Below are 10,059 nucleotides of genomic sequence, written 5' to 3'. Positions count from 1 at the left end.
AGATTTCTGCTACGGCGCCGGGTCTGCGATGTTCAGTGAGTAGCAGAAAACGCGCACTGAGACGCTCGCCCGAGTCCGCTGCCCGACTAATGTCATGACGGTTTGGTCTATGAACTTGTCGATGCTATAGATACTTGCAAGTTCACTGGAGGGGAAAGGGAGCGGTAAGAAGCACATTAAAAAAGAAGCATGGCATATGGTCATGTTTGTGTTATGAATTAATGCACTGGATTACAAAAAAATAAGCAGCGGGAAATCGCACGCTGAGAGCACTGATAAACATATAGTGCGACGCAACTCGAGAAATAATATTGAAACGTCCAAGAATTCAGAAAACAAAAAAGATTGAATCGTCGCGACGGCACATCACAGTCCCCGTAGGCGTCGAAGTCTCTACAATGAAATTATTTTTGAACAGCTCTGATAGCGCCCAGGCAACAATGGTTGCCTGTATACTGTCAAATGGTCATATGCTGCGGCCTAAAGCTCATGGCAGGGTGCGGAAACGCGCACGCGGCGAAAGCGAAACAGTACGCGGACGAGCATGCAGACGTGCAGTCGGTCGCTGAGGAGCTGTGCGATCGCTGCATTGAGGCTTCATTCTATTACGCTCCATTTAGTTATACAAACACTATAAGTACATATTTCACATAGTTTGCTCTCAGCGTTTGCCTATCTTTCACGCAAGAAGCCGGTTCGGGAGACGCCATCGCGGTGACCGTGCACAGTGGCGTTCACTGTACATATTCGGTAAATAGATAGCGTCTCTAAACGATTCTGTGCTTTCAATTTGCCCAAAATTATTATTTAGACAGTGAGAAACTTCTGTCTTTTCGAAAGTACTTGCAGAAATGTCCGGGAGTGCTCCCGCGTGGTGTTTTCAGTGACCGCTGACAGCAAACTCTATAGGGCGCGCGCCGCGTGATCCCTCATACTACGCCAGCGAGGCGCTTCCCATTGATGGCGACTCCGTAACTCCTCGCCGCGAATACCTGCTGCATTCGCGATCTCTGGGAAAGAAAGCGAAGGAGAGGGGGACCCGGGGGACGTGCGCGGTATCCAAGGCGGTTTTACCCGTGCTGAAAACCGGAAATTGTCGATATCCTCGCCTTCCTCGACTACACCCGGGGGGGGGGGGGGGGGGTGACAAAAGACCTACGGGCCCCGGGTGCCAGATGACCTAGCTACGCCACTGGGTGCCCACCATTCTCCCATTAGGCAAAGTAAGGCAGTGGATGGGCCTAACTTCCTGGTTTCATGCGTGGGCTTAGGTGTATGGTATGTCATACGCTGGCATATAAGCAGGAAGCCTCCAAGGAGCACATTCCTCCTGCAGTTCCCCCGTGAGCGAGCGGGATACTTGCCCGCTGGATACGTCCAGTCCGGAGACCGAGCGTTCCACTGTGAATGGTAACTATTGCCTTTGAAGAAAATATTTTTCATATTGTTACGCGAAGGACAATGCAACATCACTTGTAACATGCATTTGCTGCCTTAATCTGCTAACGTGACACAAATATTTCTCAGATTTCTAGGTGAAGTTACAGATAAAAAATATGTTTTCAGTATCCTGTATAGGACGACATTCCTTTTCATGTAGACGTTGCTAAGAAAATTAAGTCCAGGACAGTATGGGGAAGTATGCGAAAAATTGGCTGGAGTTTGTAGCGCAAGAACGCAGTAAAATGTGAAATGCTTAGCATTGTTTGTTTGTTCAACGAGGCCACCATTTGAGCGAATTGGCGGTCTTAACCAGTAGTCGTGTTCTTTGCCAATTTGTTTCAATTTTACCTTGTTTTAAGAATGTTTGGGAAACCACTGAGTTCATCACTCAACAAAATTAGCCCTCCCCCCATGCTTATTATTATTGCGTTTTTTACGTGGACGTTGACAGAGGCTGAGGTGAATTGTAAAGGGCTTTCCGACTTGCCTCTGTGATTGTAGGGAACGTCATGTCACGACCCCACCCCAAAATTGTATCCCTTACTTGGACAGCCGCCGCTGCCTAATGATACAGGGCTTCAGATTTCTATGTTGCTTTTGGCAGAAAACCAGTCGACTGACAACGGCTATGCCTTTGTTCATAAACGATAATCATTTCGAATATTCTTCAAACACCTGCTTGTGCATCTGCAGGTCATCCACCCCGCACAATGTGCCGCAGCGTGGGCAGGCCTGTCATCTCAAAGACCTCTCCGGTGAGTGTCCAATTTTCGCGATAACCTTAGTAATAAACTTGCAAGTAGCAATCTTCAATAACACTGCTAGTTATTTCACAATGAGACTGGGCTTTAGTTCTTTATGTGGCTTCGGATAGAAACCAGACTGACAGGAGCGATACCCTTGCTTGCGCATCTGCAGGTGATCTGCCCAGCAAAAGCTACCCCAGCGTGGACACACCACTAAGCTCTCAATGAGACTTCTCCAGTGAGTGTCTGACTTGCATGATAAACTTGGTAATATGATGATGTGTGGTGTTTTACGGCGCAAGGGCCAGCTATGGCCAAAGAACGCCATGACAAATGGTAATGTTATCGATGAATTGCAGACGGCTTGGACAATGAATTCCTTATAATGGATGTGACATGGCTGTCAGAGGACCTGAAACCTGTCGCTGTAAATGGCGTAAAATATATAGGTATTAAAATAATGACACTCACTGGTTAGTGATGTGGGCTATGGTAATTGGGTTTCGTTAAAAACTCGATGAAAGAAAACATAACAGCGACAGCTTTAAGAGAGCCCTTGAATACAAGGGCTCTTAATCGTGTGCTAAAAGTTACTTGGCCAAGTGATTTTCAGAGTGTCTGTTTCAGCTAAAAACTCTACGGCTAATTTCAGGTTATAATGCGGTTCATTGCTAAGAAAAAATGCCGGGTGAAGAGGTATATTTTCGTAATATGCAGGAGGGAATGCCTTTTTTCTTTCTGCCTCTATTGAAAGCATTTAATAAGAACATGGAGGAGCGTGAGATTATTGCCGCACTTACTACAAGTCAGAGGTCCCCCCCCCCGCCCTACCCAAAAGGTAAGAGAGTACTATAAATGTGTCCTATTCTTAATCGGCAAACAAGTACATCCTTCTACCGTACTGTTTTCTCACTTATCCCCTTCCCTAGTTTTGGTTTTATTATGTCTAGTTTATTCAATGCTTCGGCATTCCGCTCTCATTCTTCAATTTACGACGTAGAAAATAAATGAGGTCTGTGGCAAGGATGGAGACATTAGGCTGTTTTAGCAGAGCGTGTTTGACGGTCCGCTTCGCTCAGCGGGCTAGCGGTAGCGCAAGTGCGCATGCGCGACCCGTTCAGCAGTGAGCGGGCAAGCGGACGGGAGCCCCCTCTCCGCTAGAAAGCTTTCTCAGCGGAGCGCGGCGAGCGCGTCAAGCGGGTCTAGCGAAGCAAAATGGCTGCCCGCAGTGCTGCTGCCCCGTCCACGAGGTCGTTTGAATCGGGATTTGTAAAGCGCAAACCTAGAGTACACTTTAGGAGACACGAAGATCTTCTTCTACTTCGGGAGGTTGTGGCCATGAACCCGTTTCAGAACCATGCCATGTGTGCACGTTTGTTTGTGCGGACCACGTTTTAGGTGTACTGAAAGAGCAAAAAACCTTGTCTTGGCTACAACACAGCGTAACGGCTTTGTTAATGTAAGGATTATATATATATATATATATATATATATATATATATATATATATATAAGAAATGAAAATGCAATGTATTGCGTGAAATGCCTTCAGACATTTGAGCAATTCCAAATATATTATTTTATTGCGGCAATTCTTACAACTTGAATATTATGTTCATAGCGGTTTTACCTTCTGCGGCAAGGTAGCGCGTCAGGCAAGCACATGCCTTTCGGACGCAGCCGGGCGCTCCGCTAAAACTGATTCTTCGTCCGCCGCTCCGCTAACTGTGAGCGGGTACGCGAGAGCGGAGCGGACCGTCAAAAACGTTCTGTTAAAACACTCTATTACAATTTGTGTGGCTAAAACTAACTCACGTATCGTAATCGTCAGCAGCTAGGTTGCCTTTTATACCTTTGTGGCCAGGTACCCAGCATAAGACGGTCACTTGGTTGCACATATATGCGGAGCACAACAAGCTGTACAGTTCATTCGAAACGGAGTTCTTGTGTTTTCGTAAACTAATTAGGGCTATCACGACACTTAATGGGTCCATGAAGACAATAGCCTTAGCGACATTTGTGAGCCTTATGTGTTGAATAGCCGAGAGTATAGCGTATTCTTCCGCTGTAAAGATACTGGTGTGTGGATTTAGTGCCCCAGATCTTGAAAATGAGAGTCTGAGAGCTGCGTAAGCAAGACCAGCAGGATACTTCGAAGCATCGGTGTAAAATTCAGATCAGGAATACTTCTCCTTAAAGGGACACTAAAGCGAAATAAATCAGTTTAGAATAATGAAGCATTGTTTCAGAACCCTGCAGGCAGTCATTTCAAAAAAATAGTTTCATTATTATATGAGAAAATGAAGGTCCAAGTATCAGTATTTGAATTTCGCGCCGAAACCCCAGCGCCGGTACGTCAGCGTGACGTCAGGGATTCCAAAGTATGTTTTCGGATTTGGGCCGCGTTGGCTGAGTAAAGGTTCCCGAAACTGGCCATGTTTAATATTTGGCTCCTTTAGAACACAATGTAGTCAATCGGTACCACTATATATAATTAGTAGGCCCTAGAAGATGTCATAAAAAAAAATCCATGACGTCACAGCCACCATGTGCGGGAACTTAAGTAACCCCTGTCACACGGCAGATCTAATGTCATTTACAACGAATGACATTCGCTCGGAATGTCATTTGTTTACTGTCACACAGGAAAATGTAATGACATTCGTTGAAAATGACATTTTCAATCGAATGAGTTCGCCAAACTCATTCGCGTTCGTTTTGGAACGGAATGTGTACCCTCAACACCAGAAGCCTACCAATCAGCTTCTCAAACAATGTTTGTTTTTTCATCAGCTTCACAGACAGCACTCATTTTTTAATTGTCCAACAAAAAATAGCTATTGTACTGTCAGTTTTATTCTATAAGCTTTTACTTTCATGACGTTTAAGAAATATACTCTCAATCCAGTGACTAGGCGGCCGTCTTTGGCTTTGGCTGTGGCAGTCGTGTTCGTTGGCACCAGCCGCGGCCTCTTGGTTATACCCGTGCGCGTTTATTGTGTGTTTTGCCATGTCAACGGCGCAAGACGGCGATACAGACGTTCGGAGTCGCGCACAGTGGTCTGAACAGGAGACTCGCACACTCATAAGAATGTGGCAGGACCACCTGGGAGACCTGCGGCGCACGAAGAGAAATGCTAAAGTGTACGCGGCCATTCAAGAGGGGCTGAGCGCTGAATGCGTCGACAAGCCTCTCAAGGCAATAAAGTCGAAAATAGAAAACTTGGGCAACAAATACAGGTAAGCATCGTGTCAACAACGCGATGGACAGCATTTTTGTGCTCTTTATTTCAGTCGCACATCGATTTGAATACCACGTTGCATTCGCGGCTGGTGCGGTTGCATGCTTGCCGCCTGACGTTGAAGACTGTTCACATTTCGGCACCTAGTTAACGTTTAATTGTTGCCGCCGAAATTTGAGTGTCATTTTTCTGTCGCAAAAATTGGCGCGGAAACCGGAAAACCTAACGTGTGACCCAGCATTAGACGCCTGCACGCTGTAGCAAATGTGAGAGACGCGCTTCGCTAAAGGCACGTTCACACCGAAGGCGGAGCGGGCAAGCGGCCAAGCGGATGCGGCCAAGCGGCCGCGGATTTTCCGCTTTGCGGAAAATACGCGGCCGCTTGGCCGGATCGCGCCTGGACCGATTTTTTCCGCGCGGACAAGTTGGCCGCTTTGGCCGCAGCCAATCAGAGCCCGGCACTGAGGAAGCGCTGGTGAACGAATGTAAACGAATGTCTTTCTCTGGGCTTTTCGCTTATGTTCTTGAAAGGCGTAAACACGGCAAGTTGGGCCAGTTGGTTGGGATTCATAGTAAGGTTTGTGACAGCGCAACACAAGACAAGGACAAAAGAAGGTATAAAACGACGACACGGCGCCGTGTCGTCGCTTTATACTTCTTTTTTTTTGGCCCTTGTCTTGTGTTGTGGCTTTTCAATATTTGTAACAGCGCTACACAAGGGGCGAGTAAAATGCCAACGATCTCGTCTTCGTCTGAGCTCATCATTTTGCAGAAGTAGATAGCGGACGGGAGCGCGCCAACCCACGACGAAAAAAATATCGAAAGTGCGCGTACAAACCCAAAGTGCCGCGAGATGGCGGCACGTCCCTGACATTGCTAGGGTGCCTCGATGCGCGCGCCCCCGCTTAGGGTGAGGTCACCCTTTGAACCAGCCGGCGCCGCCTAAACCTGTTTTCGCGCGCTCCCTCCGCCATTGCGTTGCCCGCGTCGACTTCGCCGCGCTGCTGTGCGGGCGTCCTCGAAACGCTGCTGCGTTCGCGCGGCTTTCATCGGCGTAGAATGCCTGGATGTTGTGTTCCTCAGTGCTCCAACCATTCGAGAAATGGTTGGAGGATGTTCCATTTTCCAAGGGACCCAAAAAGGCGGCTTCTGTGGCTGGTGCGAGTCAAGCGTGACAAGTGGCAACCGACGAACTCCTCGTGTGTCTGCAGCGTAAGTGCCACATGTTGGTTCAGTGCTGTTTTTGTTGCGATTTATTTGTATTTTGTTGCGTTTGGGCAGCTAAGTGTCGTTCAATATTCTTCTTGCTCGGCTTAAAAAAGCTGCGTGAAACACTAAAACAAAGTAAATGAGTTTCACTACAGCGCGGTACAGGCCATTGTCTGCCGCTTGCTTGTTCGCATCCGAAATTGCACGACACGTGTCCGCTGGGGAATACGTACCACGCGTGCTTTCGCCGCTTCTTTTCATTCAAAGGTAATTGCCTTTACTAGGCGCTTGCCAGCGAATTGCGGTCTGGGCCCAAACATTGCATCAAGGCACAGAGCATGAGGACAAGCAAGGGCACATAAGCTGTGGCAATTACTGTGCAAATGGATGGTCCAGGAACCAATTTTGATTAATTCACTCACGATTTCTGAAGTTGTTTTTGACATGTGTGCGGCGTTGGGTAGCTTCCGCTGCCTATTAACCGGACGCTTCGTCCTACGACGCCGCATTATGTCAGTAAATGAGATTAACAGAGATCGTTGTTATGTGCAGATTGAGGCGCTCATTCGAGTAATTCGCCTGATATTTCGACTAATTTGTTCTTTGGCCTGTTAACCCGACGCTTCGTTCTGCGATGGCGGATTAAGTCAGTGAATGAGATAGACAGGATATGTTATGTGCAGATTGAGGCTCTCATTCGAGTAATTCGACTGATATTTGGACTACTGTGTTCTCTTGCGTGCTGCCTTCATTGTTTTCATTATCGAGCCGGAAATGCGCCGCTAATTTCAATATCAAATTCATCTGCAGGCTCATTTCGAAGCCAGCAGCTTCGAACAGAACCGCGCGGATGGGTGGAAGAAGCTCAAGCCTAATGCTGTACCAACGGTGTTCCCATTCAAAGGTGAGATGCCTCCTGACCCTGGTATTTGTTACCACGTTGCTTATCGGCTCATTATCTACATTTGAAAAAGTTATGTGAGGAAACGATTCATGCGCATACATATTAAATTTTCTGGCGCGCCTTCTATTCTGCTTTTAGTTAACACAATCTTAAATATATGTAATGGGCATTTTTTCTTATTTATCTGTTTCCAGAACTTCCTAAAGAGCGAAGGCCACCAAGGGAACGAAATGCACACGTGCCTGCATTATTCAGTGACGACGCAGCCGCACACAATTCTTCACGAGAAGTGAGAAACGTTCTTCCCTCAACTACGCAGGAATTTTCTCCCGCTGATTCTTCGTCAGACGGGGAGATAAATGAGAGATTGGCGGCTACGGAAACCAACAATGCTAATGGGCAACTTACTTCGACCCCCAGGGATGCACGGCTTCAAGAAACTGCAATAGTTACTGCGACCCAACCCCTCGATTCTGAGGCAGCTGAGCTTAGGAAGAAGATTGCAGATCTCACAGCAGCCAATAATAAGCTTAGACAACATCATAACGAATCTAAGAACACTGTCAAAAAACTACAGATGCAGGTACGCAAGCTGCAGAAAGAGGCAACTAATTTCTCACGAAATACGAAGTTTTTAAATGAAGACCAAATTCGTGCTCTTTCTCGGAACAACAATCATGGTAATTCGTGGTCAGCGCAAACAGTAAAGCAAGGTCTAAAAATTAAATTTGCTTGTGGAACCACCGGGTATGAAACACTCAGAAAGATTGGCTACCCTCTTCCATCCAGCAGAACGTTAGCAAGAAGAATTCAGGGCCTGAAGTTTCTGCCAGGTATCCTGCATGAAGTGATCGACGTCATGAGGTCGAAAGCAGAGGGAATGGAGGACGTGGAGAAAGACTGCGTTCTCTTTTTAGATTAAATGGAGATAGCACCCGGATTTGAACTCGACCGTGGCGAAGACGTGCTTCTGGGAGGAACGACGTTGCCCTCAAAGCCTGAAGAGCCAGCCAATCATGCTTTGGTGTTTATGCTAGGTGGGGTAAACCAGAGATGGAAGCAAGTGATAGCCTATGAATTCACTGGTAGGCACGTGGACGGCTCTGTACTCAAGGCATATGTCCTGGAAATAGTGCAGATATGCAGCCAGATTTCTCTAAGAGTCCGTGTTATCACATGTGACATGGGTGCAGCAAACCGCGCTATGTGGAGAGAATTTGGCTTTTCGAGCCACCGCCATTCGACAACTTCGTGCTCAATACCTCACCCAACCTTAAAAGGGAAGGAACTTTTTTTCATCTCGGACCCGGCACATGTCCTTAAGAACCTGAAAGGACAGCTTCTAAGCTCAAAAGTTTTCACACTCAGTGATACTACAGTAAGCAGGAACGGACTGACGGCCTCGAAGGTGAAATTGGAGCATGTACAGGCCGTCTTGGATTATGACGCAGCCAACGAACTTAAGGTAGCACCAAATTTGTCAGAAACCCACATTAGTTGTGGGCACTTCACCAAAATGAAAGTAGGAGTCGCTGTCCAGCTCTTCCGTGAAGCCCCACCAGCTATTCGGTTCCTAATAAAAGAAGGAGTGATTGAGCCAGAGGCCGAAACAACAGCGTGGTTTATGGACCTCGTTTCTAGGTGGTATGCCCTCATGTCATCGCGTCATCCCACCATGGCGCTAAGCCGCAGGAACATTACTAAATATCATGCCGCCTTGGACACACTACGCACGGCAACAGACACCATCAGAGAACTGAAAATGGGCACTGGATCTCAGTGGAAGCCATCGCAAGCAGGGGTCCTAATTGCGACAACGGCTGTCCTTCGCCTTCAAGAAGTGCTTCTTGGCAGTGAAGGGTATGAATTCCTCCTCACGAGCAGGCTGTTGCAAGACTGCCTAGAAAACCTTTTTTCTGTGGTGCGGCTCATGAAGCCAGTGCCCACTGCGTATGACTTGAAGTGTGCACTCCGACTCGTCAGCGTCAGCCACTTTCTTCACACTCCGAGATCAACAAGCTACGAACTTGACGACCGCGAATACCTTGTCGATCTGCTTGCACATAGCAAGAAGGAATGTGCAGAAAGCGAAGTCGATGAAATCAACGACACGGAAATTCTGTTCATTGAAGAGCTCACGTCAACCGAGTGCCGCATCTTGTTTTACCTTGGCGGTTTTATTTTGAAAGGAATTTTGAAATCTATAACTTGTCCGCAGTGCAAGGCTGCTCTCCTTGGCAAGCCTGACGATCAGTATGCTTCCCTGACTGCACTCAAGGAATACGTCAGGGATGGGCAAAACCTCGTATATCCAAGCGCTGATGTCATGAAAACTTTAAAAAACTACGAGGAACATTTCACCGCTGTCAACTCATGGTGCACAGGCAAATTTTTCACCATGAAGTCGCCACTTCGTTCTCTGATAGCCTATCTCGAAGGCATAGACAAACCCTCAGTGAACACATGCATGGCTCACAAAGAACGAATAAGCAAAATGCTGACTGCTGCATATGCC

The 10,059-nt window shown here is 47.2% G+C and overlaps 1 long non-coding RNA gene across 1 annotated transcript; it reads left to right on the top strand.

The window, feature by feature from the left end:
• Nucleotides 1-1,214: 1,214 nt before the first annotated feature.
• Nucleotides 1,215-2,430, top strand: LOC142574146 (uncharacterized). Its single transcript, XR_012826436.1, has 3 exons — nucleotides 1,215-1,410; nucleotides 2,137-2,198; nucleotides 2,362-2,430. It is a non-coding gene; the product is annotated as an uncharacterized LOC142574146 (long non-coding RNA).
• The last annotated feature ends 7,629 nt before the right edge of the window (nucleotides 2,431-10,059 follow it).

The sequence above is a fragment of the Dermacentor variabilis genome, chromosome 3, assembly GCF_050947875.1.
Source record: "Dermacentor variabilis isolate Ectoservices chromosome 3, ASM5094787v1, whole genome shotgun sequence".
In the NCBI taxonomy this organism is placed as follows: domain Eukaryota; kingdom Metazoa; phylum Arthropoda; class Arachnida; order Ixodida; family Ixodidae; genus Dermacentor; species Dermacentor variabilis.
This window is presented reverse-complemented; position numbering and strand designations above follow the sequence as displayed.